This window comes from Chrysemys picta, chromosome 3 (assembly GCF_011386835.1).
Source record: "Chrysemys picta bellii isolate R12L10 chromosome 3, ASM1138683v2, whole genome shotgun sequence".
Classification (NCBI taxonomy): domain Eukaryota; kingdom Metazoa; phylum Chordata; order Testudines; family Emydidae; genus Chrysemys; species Chrysemys picta.
Window position 1 is genome coordinate 144,972,972 of NC_088793.1, and position 15,522 is coordinate 144,988,493.

Sequence of the window (15,522 nt, forward strand, 5' to 3'; positions counted from 1 at the left end):
TATGTTCAATCCTGTATAAGACATGGTCCCTGCCCCGAGGAGCATAAATTCTAAATAGACAAAACTCTACAATTCAGACTGTTCTATGATTTATAAAAACAAAACAAACAACAGATCTTTGGCACAGCCATCTCATACCTAATCAATAACTGAATAATTGTTTTTCCACTATTCCTGAGCAAAATAAAACACCTTATCCTATATGCTAGCAGTTCTCAGATTTTGAATGCTTAAAAAAATATGCTGTCTCTCAAACTGTCGAGGATATGTCATCCAACTCAGCTACAACAGATCCAGCCACAAGCAGAGAGAAGTTTTTGAAAGGAAGTCTGTTTAAAATCAACTTTAACATTGTGGGCCACTAAAATCTACTCAATATTTTCTTTTATTGAAGTAATTATAATGTGGTGTAAATAATATGCTATTTGCACCTGTATGTTGGAACCACAATGTGATCCTAAGTTTGTTTTAGTCTGTGTTTGAACTCTTTCCCCCTCTGCTGAAAATAATTTACCTTCATAGTGGCTAAAATATTCACTTTGTTATTATTTTTAGAATCCAACAGATAGGAAATAAAGACCTAGTTTAGTGAACTGAAATAGCAGATGATTATGGTAAATAGGCTGCACATATTAACAAGAAAAGAGCTTCATTCAGCACATTAAATAGGCTCTGAAACATAAAGACCATTTCATAAGCTAACAACCCTGCTTTTTCTTGTTCCAAAAAACGTATAAAGGGGTTACCTAATTAGAGCTAGAAGTATCGGATAACCCTTATATTTAAAAATAAAACCACCACCACAACTATGATTTGGTATAATACCTAGTTTTAGATTGATTTCCTCTGCATGATCATAGCAACTAGATAATAAACCTGTTCAGTTTGAGGGAATTAAAGCCAAGTAAATATTTACCTGCACAAATTTTTCTCCTGCGACCTGGCAGAATAATAGGCTTGCACATTAAACTAGCTATTCACTTTTAAAGACTGCATTCAAACCCAGATCAAGCCAGAACTAAAAGAGCATGAAAAGTTTTTTTGCCACTTTATTCCTCAAATTGGAAAGCCCCAGGCTTGGAATAGCGGGAGGAACCTGAACTGTGCCAGTCGCACTCTGATGGACTCTACTCACAGCTACATGTTTCAATTTTAAGATCATAGCAATTGTTTTATAGAAACATTTCTCTGATTTATTTTGTGTCTGACCTAAAAGACTCTGTATAATGAGCTGTGTCAAGAGTCACCCTATTCAGTTCTCTTCTGAGCCTTAAACACTGGCAACTCTTGGGAAATTTGCATTTTATGGGTCAAATCCGCTGCTGGGGTAAATTGGTATTGCTTCATTGAAGTCAGTGAAGCTATGCTGATTTACATGAGCTGAGGCTCTGGCCATATATCCCTGGTGGTAATTTCTCTTCACATTCAAATCTTGCTCATGATTGCATCCCTCTACTAGAGAAAGAGGGAACAAAATCCTAATGTATTTTGTCTGAACACATAATTATGTTTGATTAATTTAATAGTAACATAAGCATTGCTATAGCAGGTCAGATCAATGGTCCATCTAGCCCCATAGACTGGCAGTTGCCAGCAGAGGAGAGTGTAAAGCTGCCAAAATGGTCAATTATACAGTAACATGCTTATGGGGGAAGTTTCATTTGGACACCTGGCAGTGCTTTATTGGCTCATGTCCTGAAGCAAAAGAGGACTGATACTCCTTATAAATTGTACCCTAGATAATGTTCTGAATTGTATAAATAATGTGTCTCACAAATCCTTTCTGAGAATTCTGCTATTAAGGCTCTGTACCTAATACCTTGTATCAGTAATTTCCACATATTACAGCTGTTGTGTATACAAAACAATTTTAAAACGTCAATTTGTTGCTTTCTAATATTATCCCTTCTTGTATTCTGAGAAAGTCTAAATAGAAACTAAACTGACTTCTACATGATCCAGTATTTTATATTCCCTCCTTTCTGTCACCTCTTATTTGTCTCCTTTCTAAACTAAATAGTCCTACTAGCTTCAATATCTCTTTGTATGGAAGTCTTTTAATGCCCCTAATTATTTTCATTCTCCTTCTCTGGACTTTTATATTTCAGGTATATTCTTGGAGATCAGATGCTCATTATTTACCTCGCTTGTTCTCAGTACAGTTTCTTGAGTTTTTCTTTAAAAAAAAAAAAAAAAGAGCAAACAGACTGGAGGTTAGTTACACGTAAGCAGGGAAAACGCAAAGACTATTAGATTCTGTCTTTATAGTGCAGCTAGCAGTTTTTTTAAGAGTGGATTTTGAAATTGTTGCTATTTGGCCTGGTTTTCCTTTACATTAATACCCGTTTCACTGCTCTGGCAATTTAAAGGGGCCTTGCAATGGGTGTAAATTATACCTTAAGGCCCCTTTACACTTCCAGGATTGTGTAAAGGGACCCCAATATAAATGAGAAACAGGCCCTTTGTGTGTACAGCGCAAGTGTAAAATGCCCAATACAGCAATGCTTCATAATACCAGTAGATTTGTTTAATATCAGCTGATTTCTCCTCTTAGTAGATTGATTTGGTGAAGTGCCACATGTCCTGTGTAAAATTACTTAATGCCTTGTTTGAGAAAATGGAAAAAAACGTCATGACCATGAAGCACAAGGTTACTTTACCAGCCTGAACACAGTACTGTATATAATACAAAGCTGTCTAGCAGATTTCATCCTCCAAGAGCCATGAAGCATCCCATTCAAGGCCGGCTCCAGGCACCAGCGTAGCAAGCAGGTGCCTGGGGCGGCCAATGAAGAGGGGGGCGGCATGTCCGGCTGTTCGGCGATGGGGCCAGCACTCCCTCTTGGAGTGAAGGACCTGCCGCCGAATTGCCACTGTAGAATGAAGCAGCGGTAGAGCTGCCGCCGATCGCGGCTTTTTTTTTTTTTTTTTTTTTGGGTGTGTGCTTGGGGCGGCAAAAATGCTAGAGCCGGCCCTGATCCCATTGCATTAGCTCTAATTTTCTAGCCTAAGTACTTGGGGTGTGTGTATGTGTACATAATAATTACAAAAAAAAATAAGTACCTAGATTTTATTCCAATGTATCAGTGTTGTGCTCTTTTATGCTATTCAGACTTGAGTGACTTCAACAACACAAGGAAAGCTAATATGACCTATTTAAGATTCAGATGGAGCCTTTGCATGGTGGTCTGTGAAAGGGGCGAGATGTAGCTGAGCCAGCCCAGCCCCAGGTGAAGTAATTGGTGATGTTGCTTTTTTTCCCCCCCCCCCCCCCCCCCCAGGCACAGAGTATTTCCACCCCACCGCAGTTCAACTCAGCTGGCTGGCTGGCTGGCTCAGTGGAGGACTGGGCCAAGGCCCCCTCCACTCCTTACCTGTCGCTCTCCCCTCTCTGCACACTTGCTTGCAGGGGGTTGATGGCTATGCAGAGGGTACTTTCCCCCTTTGTCTGGAGACTAGGGTGGGAGGCCACACAGTTAAATGTATGTGTTTGGCGGGTGGGGAGGGTTCCTCCCTTATATGCCCCTACATGATTGAGACCAGGGATTTCCCTAACCCCTCCCCCCGCCAGTTACATGCAGTTTTGCCAATTTAGTCATTGGTTGGAAATCTGAATTGAAATAGAAACATTAATACACACTTTAAAAGCATATGCAGTATATGAGAAAATACTTGTACCTGAGAAATGGGTTTGAAAAGTCTAAACAAAAACTAGTTTCCTCATACAGCTGTTATTTATGACAATGTTGGCACATTTGTTTCGGCTATATTGGCCTATGTAATAATTTCACATTATTATTTATAAGCAAGGTGTGAATGAGCTCTCCCCTGACAGCTAGTGATGAGCCAGTGGTGGGTGGAAAGGCTTCAGGACCAGACTGTATTTACATGAAAAAAGAAGAACAGGAGTACTTGTGGCACCTTAGAGACTAACAAATGGGAAACTTATATAAATATGTTTCCTAGTAGACCAAGATTTTTAAAATGCATTATTTGCCAAGGTCATTATCTCACAGTCGCTATCTCAAGAGGTCATTATCTTGCGGAGTTTCTGTACTAAACTTTTTTAGTATTATAATTATTTTTCTGTAAGAACGGCCATTTGGGGCAGACCAATGGTCCATCTATCCCAGTATCCTGTCTTCCAACAATGACTATTCCAGGTGCTTCAGAGGGAATGAACAGAACAGGGAATCATCGAGTGATCCATCCCCTCTCGTCCACTCCCAGCTTCTGGTGAACAGCAACTAAGGACACTCAAAGTATGGTTCTGCATCCCTGCTCATCCTGGCTAATAGTCATTGATGGACCTATCCTCCATGAACGTATCTAGTTCTTTTTTGAACCCTGTTATAATTTTGGCCTTCACAACATCCCTGGCAGAAAGTTCCACTGGTGACTGCACGTTGTGTGAAGAAATACTTCCTTTTGTTTGTTTTAAACTTGCTGCTTATTAATTTCATTGCGTGACCCCTGGTTCTTGTGTTAAGTGAAGGGGTAAATAACACTTCCTTATTCATTTTCTCCACACCAATCAAGATTTTACAAGCCTCTATCATATCTCCCCTTAGTTATCTCTTTTCCAAGCTGAAAAGTCCCAGTCTTTTTAATCTCTCCTCCTATGGAATCTGTTCCACACCCATAATCATTTTTGTTGCCCTTCTCTATACCTTTTCCAATTCCAATATATCTTTTTTGAGATGGGGTGACCAGACTTGTACACAGTATTCAAGCTGTGGGCACATCATGGATTTATATATTAAAAGTGGAGGAGCTTGGTTTGCCAGACTGATCAGCTAAGCCAATACTGGCAACCTATATGAAAAGGCTGCAAAACACGATGCCTCTGGACTGCATCAACATACAGAAAGCCTTATAAGCCAGTCACTGTCAAAGCCAGTTTTAGAAGAACTTAATGAGGCTGTTAAAAATGTTGGAGACAAAACTCAGTTTATAGCAACAGAGAGTCCTGTGGCACCTTTAAGACTAACAGATGTATTGGAGCATAAGCTTTTGTGGGTGAATGCCCACTTCGTCGGATGCATGTAATGGAGATTTCCAGGGGCAGGTATAAATATGCTGGCAGATCCAGACTAACAAGGCTACCCCTCTGATACCTAGCTCAGTTTATGTGAACCAACATGGCTGTTGCATCATACTTTCTATTTAAGCAAGAGCTACCACACGCTACAAACTGGAGGCCAATGTTAAGTACATTGTCACTTGTTAATCCTGAAGTTGTTCGAAACCAGTGTCCAAGATTGGCAAATGCTCGCTATCTTTCTGAAAAGAAAAAAAACTCAGCTGACTCTCTAGAAGCATACAGTGCAACAGTGAAAGACTCAGCAGTTCAAAAAGTGAGTTCTCACCATATTCAAAATATGTGCATACATGGCTGATGAACGCACCAGTGCAAATAGGCATCAAGTATTAAGTCATTGCATATGTTATCTTGATATCCGTGGTAGGCCAGTAGATGCATTCTAGATGTTCAGGTTATAGAAGACACATCAGCTGCATCTGTGACATCTTAGAAGAGTTAAATTCTTGTCAATTGGACCCCAAACAGATGGCTGCTTGTGCATTTGATGGAGCTACAAACTTTTCTGGAAGACATAGTGGCATACAAGCTTTGCTCAGAGAAAAGTGTAACCCTAATCTCTTCTATACATACTGCAGAGGCCATCTACTCCAACTAGCACTAGTACAAGCTGCAGAATCTTCAAAAGAGATTAAAAAGCCATAAATGTAATGGCTTTTTTTATACCCTTTTTTTCAGCAAGAGTCCAAAAGGACTCAGCATCTTGAAAACAAATAGAAGATACCTGCTGGCTTTCTCATGAGCGATTCTTGGCTGTTGTCTTAAAATTAATGCAACCGTTATTACTGGCTTTGAAAAGTATCCACCAAAGATAGGACAGATCTAAGTAGTAACTTTTGTTACTAAGTTCAGAGAAGACTATCACCATTCTCTCTCTTGTAAGTCTACTGTTGAAACCACTTGGGTCATTAAACAATGTCATCCAGGCATCTGCTACAACAGTAGTAGATCTCTGTCCAGCAACAGAAGCTACCCTTGGATAAATCAGCGATATCAATTGAAAATGTACTGGAAGAAGCAAATACTTCAGTGCAGAAGTTGACTAATGAATTACTCCCTTTACTTCCCAGTTGTATACTCCCTTTACTTTATTATGCTCTGTAAGCAACTTTCAAACATAATACCATGCTCACAAATGTCCGAGCATGCAATGCTAATGAACTTCCCACTTCATTTATGATCCCAGAGATATGATTATGCAGTAACGATGTCATTGTTAAAGCTAATTTCTGAGTAAAATATATGCCTGTAATTTTCGACTCACCTTTCCCTTCCCTATGAGCCTTTAGGGGCAGAGAAAATCATGGGTTTGTGCATCTCAGCCCATCCCCACCCATGTTCAAACACTGTTTTCATGTTTCCCAAGCATGCGGCAATAACGAACTGGCCTAACTTCCCAAGGATAAACTACAGGCTGCATTCTGCCTCTGCTGTTTCTAATGATTGAGGCAAAGACAACTATATTGCATTGCAATAAAGAATAAAACATTACTGTGTAAGTACAAGTAACTTGCAAAATATCCTACAGAAGATACAGTAAGATTTTATAGCAAGGTGGTATTAGTATAGAGGACAAGATATCTTTGAATGGATGCTTTGGATTTAGCAAAGGTTATTTAGCAAGTTCAAGAGATGAGACTACACTATACTTAGATTGTAATACCGCAAGCCTTCATAAAAAATTGCGGGAGGGTTGGGGGGTAATAAGTAGACAAAATACTCTGTATATTTAAATCTCATATGAGTTTAGAAACAGGAATAAAGAATAATAATATGATAAAAATGGTTAGGAAACAATTATTCCTAAGGAAAAAAAGAGATGATCTGGCAGGATTTATTTACTGTGTGGGGGGAACAGAGGAGATGTAACTTAATCAGGATCTTAGGAAAGTATTTAATGATTCACAAAATCTTACCAAAAAATTAAGTTGAATTGGTTTGGATACGATCAATCACGTAGCTCAACAGTGGCTGAAGGCAATTGTAAAAGGCATTGCACTGAGTTTCAGGGAGATATTGGGTGCAATTCCAGAGGGTTAGGTCCAGTGTTATTTAAAAATGATCTGCAAGTGTTATTTAACAATGATCTAGCACAATCTAATTAACGGCTAAATAAAACAGGAAAGAAAGATTTAAAAAGCCATATAGGTATTTCTTGGCAACACGTCAGTGAGGGGTGAAGGGAACGGATGCATAATAATCTATAATTATTTGAAGGGTGTAAAGAGCCAGAAATGGGGGAGGGGAGGGGGAGAGAAGAGACTGTAGACCTAGTCAAGAAGGAAATAAAGGAAAAGGGCCAGTACAGAATCAGAGAGAAGGAAAAAGGAAAAGAAAAGATCAGACCTAAAGTCCAAAGGGAGCAAAAGAAAAAGACCCATTCTAAAGTCAAAAAGAAAAAAGGAGAGTCCAGGCCTACAGGTAAAACGATTAAAGAGTGAAAAGTTAAGCCCAAACTCAAGCAGAAAAGGAGGAGAAAATGGAGAGGCAGAGACGAAAGAAGCACAGTACACTGACAGAAAGCCAGGTGGATTTGCAGCAGGCTAATCCTCTCACCGGCTCAAAGGTTCTGGGAGTTGGCCTCACCTACCGCCAAAGTACAGGTGTCTCTCAAATGGCCTTCCCCCTCCCCCCCATATTAGTAAGCATTTCTAAAACTAAAGAAAGAGGGGAGATGATAGAGAAGGCTCTCAAAAGGTTTACACTGTCACTACACCAGGAAATAGCGTTGATGATCTATGTCACTTCCAGGTTACCAGTTATAAATCACTTACTAGGGTTGGAACCAACACATGCATCTCTGCTTTTTCCTGCACCACTGCATGATATGTGTTGGAAGTTATTTTTTCTTGAAAAATCTTGGGATGGGATCTGCAGCTGTGGCACAGCAACTTCTATGCCATTTGTGTAAATGAATTGTCTTTTCTTTTTTTTTTAAATATTCTTAGTCCCAAACCCTTTCCTCAATTGCAGGTTTCATTTCTTATCCAAGAATTAAAAACAGACTAATTAATAAGTAATTCCTCTCTTTTAATGTAGTTTTCAAGGTTCTTATAGCACACCCATGCCCAAGTTTTCTGAGTTCTAACTTGCATTACATTCCTTCCACTTGTATTAATTACTTGAAATGCTTAGAGGGCCCAAATGAGATCAGGTCCTCATTGTGCTAGGTGCTGCATATACAAATAGTACGTGACAATCTCTACCCAAAAAGCTTACGGTCTAAAAGGACAAGACAGGCAAAGGCGAGAGAAAGGAAGTAGTATCCCAGATTTACTGATGGGGAATTGAAGTAGAGAGAGATTAAGGGCTTGTCTACGCAGTGCATGGAGTACGTGATGTGAATTGCAGTGTGCACTGAAGTGTTGCACTGTAACTACCCCATGCAGACCCTCCTACTGCAAACTAAAAGGTACCTAGTTCGCATTAACAGTCATATTTTAAATAATAACTAGGTACCTTTTAGTTTGCAGTAGGAGGGTCTACACGGGGTAGTTACAGTGCAACACTTTAGTGCACACTGCAATTCGCACTCCCCTAGTCTGCACTGCGGGGCCATGTAGACAAGTCCTAACTGATGTGCCCAGCATAACACAGGAAACCGGGTCAGAGCCAGGAATTGAACCAATATTTCTTGAGTTCTAGGCCAACAGCTTAATCACAAGACCATCATTCTTCCTTTTACTTTCTTGACTACCACTATTAACAAAAAATCCCCACTAACCAGTAGAATAAATTTTTTACTTTTCAACAAGAGACACATTGCAGCAGGGACATAGAAAAGGGCAAGACTCCATATTTTGCAACACTATTGTAAACCTATGACCAGAAAAAAAGCAATGCCCTAAACAGCCCAATGCTGATACGACTTTGCCAGGACATGGAGTAGCACAGGGATCGGCAACCTTTGGCATGCGGCTCGCTTGGCCTGGAATGGCGAACCGTGGGCAGTGGGAGCTGTGATCGGCCGAACCTGCGGACGCAGCAGGTAAAAAAACCAGCCCGGCCCACCAGGGGGCTTACCCTGGCGAGCCGCATGCCAAAGGTTGCCGATCCCTGGAGTAGCGGATAAGGCTGGGTGCCATGCCTGTGTTTTCCCAGCAGCAAAATTGCAAGTTGGAGTCAACACCAGAGACAGAAGATACATAAATATTCTCTTTAATATTCTTTTTTCTCCCCTTTTGTGTGTGTTTGTCTTATAAGAAATAAGGCAACAGCTCCAGCCTGTCTCAATTAACTTCTTCTCTTTTCCTCATAAGGACAGTTATTACCATCTTTGTCTCCTTCTAAGAACTCTCCCCAGCTAAAAGGAAAGGGCACAAGGGATGTTAGCTCATTAACCTTCTGCCTAATTAAACCATCTCCCCATTAAATCCACTCCAGGGAGAGAATAGCTATCACCTTTATGTGATCAGACTACTGGGTTGTTAAACTGAAAACCTAACTTAATACTCTACATTTCAAATGCTTTAACTGTTTTTCTGTCTTTTTGTATCTTTAAAAGGGCTTTTAATGTGTGTTTGCCGTGGTAATCAGCAGGCTGAGATCTCTGTATAGCAAACCTTGTTTAACTATTTAATGTTGGACAGTGACTGGGTTATGTGAATGTGTTTAGCCCATTTTATGTTTAGATGAAATAAACCACCACCCACCTCTGATTTCCACTGGCCATTTGCCAACTGAGTACTCAGCTTTCAGTTTCTCTGCTGCTTCCATTGGTATCCAGCAGATGGCATTGGTGTAGAACAAGGTTTCTTCAGTCCTTTTCTTATCCGAAGAAGTGGGCTGTAGTCCACGAAAGCTTATGCTCTAATAAATTTGTTAGTCTCTAAGGTGCCACAAGTACTCCTGTTCTTCTCTTTGCGGATACAGACTAACACGGCTGCTACTCTGAAACCTTTCTTATCCAAGGCTTTTTATGTTTGATTCACGTGGCAGGGCTCCTTCCTCTGCCCTTTAGACCACCACAAAAAAGCGAGGCACTTTCCAGGTTATAAGCACCAGTGTGTTATTTATTAGGTCCCCACCACCAGTACTGCCTTGTACAACAACATACAAGTGGACATTAACTTTCCCCTTAGCCTAGAAAGGGAAAGATCTCATCCTTCTGCAAACCTATATCCCCTGGCTCCTACCAGCCTCTTACCTTGTCTTTTTTCCTCACCTCATTGTTCCCAGCTGATGGGTTGATTGTTCTCATTAGCCTTGTGCCTAATTAAGTCATTAAGCACCCATCTCCTAATTAAATCCACTCAGGGGTGGGGGGCAACAGCTAGCACCCTTAGTGACCAGAGCTGGATAGGTTTAGGCTCCTGGCATTCTGTGACAATTTATTTCCAGCATTTTATTTCAGTATTTGCCTATGTCATTAATTGGGTTTCTCACCCTTTTAAGCAATTTCTTTTAATAATGCAGGTCAGGTGATTTTATCTTTCAGCCTTCCTTTTTATACTATACAATACCTATCACTTCCAGAGTGCAATAGTCATTTACCAAGAAAAGAAAAACCAAAATCAATCATAGTATTCTAAATGTGGTCGATATACTCCATTCTTTGACTGTATACAAGCATTTCACATTATTTAGGGCTTACAATAGAACAAAGACATTATCAACACGGAGAGAGAGAGAGTTTATCTGATTCATAGGGCAGAGAAAGGAACAGCTTCTAATTCAGAGTGAAAGACATTGAGTGGACAAAATTGATTATTCGTGTTATATTTGATTTAGAATGGCAAACAAACATACAGTTTATAATTTGGTTGAAAAACATGCAGTTTAGATTTCTCGGAGTAACAGGCAGTTTGCCCTATTTGACCTTCAGTCTCACAGCCAATTATTTCTAGTTTGTTTAACTCACAGCTTCCCCCACTCATCTCTTAATCCACTCAGTGTGCTTTTTGAGTTTTTGAGGGCCAGAAGGAATCAAGAGCTATTAATCATTCAAAGCATATCTGTTCTGTGTACCCCTTACACGGTCCTCTGCCTTAACTGCAAGACCATATATCAACCGAAAGTTGTCTTGTGTAACTTTACTCTTAATACTTACACAGTCTTAGATGTCTCAAAGAAACATTCAGCAGTTTCCTCACACAGCATATTCAATTGTATCAGATAAAGAAATGAAATAACTTCCTTTGCATAGCAAGCTTGTGTAATTGTAGAACAGAAGACTGTCCTGCAGGCCATTTAGGGGCATTATATACACGTTGATTTACCTGATCCTGAGTCAAACTCCACTTTAATCTTCCAAGGCTCATTTTAGTTTGAAGAACAGCCAAACACACCCATTTGGACAGACTCCTATAATGTGTTTCCTACTACTTAATGAAAAAGGAAAACAAAAATTAATTTATCTTTCTGAGATAATTTATTTCCGGAGATCAGGTAAATGATGTTTTAAATATTATTTTAATCCTTCAGCAGGTATATTTCAAAGGAGAGAAAGAGAAGTCAATTTCTTTTACATGTAGTATTATATCAACTGGTGGGAAAAGTTTCTTTGGGGGCAGGAATTGTCTTTTTGTTCTGTGTTTGTACAACACCATCTAGCCCAGTAGGTCCATGACTGGGACTCCGAGGCCCATACAAATAAATAACAATATTAGACTCTTACTGAATAATTCTCAACCTGCTACTGAACAAGGACTTAATGCTCCTTTTATATATTTGGAGATTTTAAACCCAAAGGATCGTTATGATAATCTAGTCTGACTTCTGCATAGTTATTACTGGCTCTATCCCACAATTTGTGGCTGAACTCTAGCATATCCTTGAGAGATTTAAAGTCTATTAAAGGCTAAGAATTTATCACATCCTTTGGTTTCCGTGGCTAATTATTCTCATTGTTAAAAATTCGCATCTAATTTCTAGTTTGACCTTTGCTGACTTCAACTTCCCACCGTTGGATCTTGCATGGCCTGTGTTTACTAAATTAAAAAGCCCTGTAGTGTCCCAGATATCTACTCCCTACGTAGGTACTTGTAGACTGGTCAAATTGCCTCTTAGCCTTCCCTTCAATAAGCTAAACAGATTGAGCTCCTTTGGTCTCATTCTCAGACATGTTTTCTAGGCCAAAAATCATTCAAGTAGCTCTTGTTTGAACCCTTTCTAATTTGTTCAATATTCTTTTAAATATGTGAACACCTCCACTGGACACAGTTCCTGCAGTGGTCTCATGAATGCTGTGTACAGAGCATTCACTTTCCTACCCCTACTCCATATTCCTGTTAATATATCCAAGAGAGAGCTGTCCTTTTTCAGAAAATGAAAAATGTTGATTTTTGATTAAAACCATTTTTTTTTTTCAATTTCTGGGTTTTTCCTTCTTTTCTCTCTCTCTTTTCCCATCCCCTTTATCCCTTTTCAGTGGAAAAACGGGAGAAAAAAGACTGATGCAAAATCTCTGGTGTTGTGTAGCAAAAAAGGGCAAACAGTATTGCCCTGGGGGCTCATGTACATCTGGTTATCTGCAATGGCCCCTAAGTCATTTTCAGTCACCTGCTTTCCAGAATGCAGTCCCCAGTCCTGCAAATACATTCTACATTCTTTTTCTCCCAGATGCATGGCCTCCTATATGGCTGCATTAAAATGCATGTTGTACGATTGCACCCACCTAGCCAAGGGAACACGATCATGCTAAATCAGTGACCTGTCTTTGTTGCTATTCATCACTCCTGTGTGCCACCTACAACTTTTTATCAGCAATGAGGGACTCGGTTAGAAGCTTCCCCACTAGCCGATAATTCCCACATTAACAATTACATTTTGAGATCTCTCCGTTTGCCAGAATTTAATCCATTTAATATGTGCCACATCGATTGATATGATTTTTAGCACTGACGTCAATAGGAACAAGATCAGTTCTCTACTGCCTAACTCTATCTGTTTGTTTGTTTGTTTGTTTTGGAGCAGATTATCCTCTATCCTTGAAAGACTGAGTAATGGCATTTTTTAAATTGAAATGAGGGTGAATCAGACTTCTCAGTATTAATCTCATATCAGACAAAAGGATTTCTGGAAGGCAGCAACGCTAGTCACTCCCTCTTCCAGCCTCCAGCCTTTGACAGCACAGCCTGTACAGAACTTCCAGTACCTGAAGGGTAGGGGAGTGAAAAACTACAGCTGGAAATTGAACTCAAGCCTGTAAACCCGTAGCCCCATGTTTTCGCTTGTAACACAATTTTTAGTAGCATTATCAAAACCTAGTCCACTCACAGTCAGCGTATTTATGAATATTAGTCAAGTGGAACACAAACACAATCAGAATTTTTAAAATGACAGTCCTATTCTAAATCAGTGCAGTTCTAACTCTGGCTTCTCTCAGAGATGTTTTAACCTTCTATTTTTATTGATGAGTAAAGGAGGCTCCATTTGCTTCTGCCCAGGAGCTTTTGAACAGAGATTGGATTATAAAAAGCTCCAAATAGTTCAAGTTTAATTACAGTGCAGCAGGCAGAGGAGTGGGCATGTAGGAGGGCGTTGGAAAAGGGACTACAAAAGACCAACGTAGAGGGCCCTCATGGCGAGGCAATGACTGGAGGGCAAAAGGAGGCAGAAAGCAGTCATTAACCAAAGCAAGATCCCTGCATTTGTAGGAATCCCTATATGACCTGTTAATGCCGCTCTAGTTCTAGGAGTTCAAGAGAACAATGTCTATATCATTTGGGTATAAATCTTTAAGAGTTGTTTATATATTTTTAATTCCTGAAGGTTTCTTAAATAAATCACCCTGCTGCTAAGAACTGTGGCTGACATCCTCATTTCCTCTCAACCCCAAACATCATCATCAAGAATATTTTCTCCTCCCCAGGACCTTGATGCTCTAAGTCTAGGCTATAAAGTTGCAATCATGCTAATATTCCTAAATCCAGTGTGAGCTGAAAGCAAACATCAGGGCCAGGAATACATCCTGTTGTTGAAAGGATATGGAAACCACTTTATCTGCCAGTATCCTATGCATGTAGGAACTTATAAATAATTTATTTTGATCAACCAGCCTACTATGTTGACATACGGAAACAAAAAGTACTTCCACTCAGCCAAACCGCATATCTTGGCAAACTACCTGCTAAAAGACAACAAAGACTTAGTCAAAAGACTTGGCAGCCTTCCTGGCATGCTACACCTTGATCTTAACAAGTCAGTCACGCTATGCTGTGGCTTAGCCATACAGTGCAATACCACAAAGGGGAATATCAGAGTTTGGGTCCGAACTTGTCTGTCTCTTCTGGGCCTTCAGAGGCTGGAAGTGATGGGGAGGTAGCAAGGTCAGACCGTAGGGCTAGGAAGCGTTTTCATGAAGGAGTGACATGGAGAATTATACTTAGCGCTTACTGTATATAACTCTTTATCTGAATACCTGTCTATCTTTCTTAGGAGCTTCTAATGCGCCAGTAACCTATATCATTCAAGCCTCCCTATCACTTTGTAAACCTTAAACTAATAAATGAAACAATCAAGTTCAATGGTGGATTCTGAAGGGAGCTTTGTCCATTTCTCCTCCCAGGTGGGAAGAGTCCTGTGGTATTGTGCATCTAAAGGTGCAGGGCAGTAGGGTGACCAGATGTCCCCAAAATCGGGACTGTCCCTATAAAATCGGGCAACTCCCAGTTTCCTTTCTTATATAGGCTCCTATTCCCCCCACCCCCGTCCAGATTTTTCACCCTTGCTGTCTGGTCACCCTACAGGGCAGTAAAAGAGAGAAAATGGAGAGATCTTCAGGTCTCTGATGGGTTCGGAGGATCCACAAACCCCCTTCCAAGAAACAAACATCAGGCAGACTGTTACAGCACCAGGTTGCCTGTGCTAGTTAAGCCAAAAAATCATGCTGGCAATTGAATATATAGCAAATGATGATAATCATCTGCAGAGTTACTGAACATGCAGATTGTGGCTACTGTAAAATGACATCGCTACACTAAAATGACTTAGCTATGCTGATTTACCACCAGCTGAAGATCTGACCTTTTATTGCAAAATGGTGGCTGTCAAAGGATCAGCACCGATGATAATGACTCGAGAAAACACCCTGTAAAGAATTCAGTGTGAAATTCTTACAACAGACTGAATTCCATCTGATCTGGCTAAAGCCAATACATTTTCAGCATGTTATGCCAAAAATGGTTGATGCACAAATCAGGTAGCTCACTGCATTCTCGGCACTAGCAGGATGCTTTTACTGGATGGATATGTCTATTAGGTTCCAGTACTGTAGATCAGTGGTTTTCAAACCATGGGTTGCGACCCAGAATTGGGTCGCGGAATGGAAGGGACTGGGTCATGGTGGCTCTGGTCAGCACCACCGATTGGGCCGTTAAAAGTCCCGTTGGTGGTGCTGCCTGGCTAAGGCAGGCTAGTCCCTGCCTGTTCCGACACCACACTGCGCCCTGGAAGTGGCCAGCAGCAGGTCCAGCTCCTAG

The 15,522-nt window shown here is 40.4% G+C and overlaps 1 long non-coding RNA gene across 1 annotated transcript in view; it reads right to left on the bottom strand.

Moving 5' to 3' along the window:
- The window catches only part of LOC135982449 (uncharacterized), a 30,228-nt gene extending 19,646 nt beyond the window's left edge, over positions 1–10,582 (bottom strand). Inside the window, exon 1 of the long non-coding RNA XR_010599800.1 lies at positions 9,754–10,582. This is a non-coding gene — a long non-coding RNA (uncharacterized LOC135982449). The remainder of the gene's footprint in view (positions 1–9,753) is intronic.
- Between the last annotated feature and the right edge of the window lie 4,940 nt (positions 10,583–15,522).